The sequence below is a fragment of the Pyxicephalus adspersus genome, chromosome 3 (assembly GCF_032062135.1).
Source record: "Pyxicephalus adspersus chromosome 3, UCB_Pads_2.0, whole genome shotgun sequence".
NCBI classification, from domain to species: Eukaryota; Metazoa; Chordata; class Amphibia; order Anura; family Pyxicephalidae; genus Pyxicephalus; species Pyxicephalus adspersus.
The window spans coordinates 117,409,277-117,409,794 of record NC_092860.1 but is presented as its reverse complement, the minus strand read 5'-3'; positions in this window follow the sequence as shown (position 1 = coordinate 117,409,794).

Sequence of the window (518 nt, the reverse complement as noted above, 5' to 3'; positions counted from 1 at the left end):
CTCTGCTTTGCTTGCTGCTCTTTTCAGACTCTTGTTTTGTTAATAAACTGTATTTATATAGCACTTTATTTATTATTATTAAACTGTATATAGCACTTTATTTTTATTATTATTTTTATTATTTATAAAAATATAGCATTATAGCATATTAAACTGTATTTTTATAGCATATTATTATTTAATAAACTATATAGTACTTTATTAATATTAATAATAAACTATTTAGCATTTTAATACTAAAATTATTATTATTGAACTGTATTTATATATTATTATTATTAAACAGGATTTATATAGCGCCAACATATTACGCAGCGCTGTAGCTATTTATTATTATTATTAATAAACAGGATTTATATAGCTATTTTTATTGTTATTATTTTTATTAATAAACAGGATTTATATAGCACTTTATTATTATTATTTATTAATATTATTAAACTAGATTTATATAGCAGCGCTGTACAATAAATAGGGATAGCCGATGACAGACAGATACAGACACAGGAGGAGAAGAG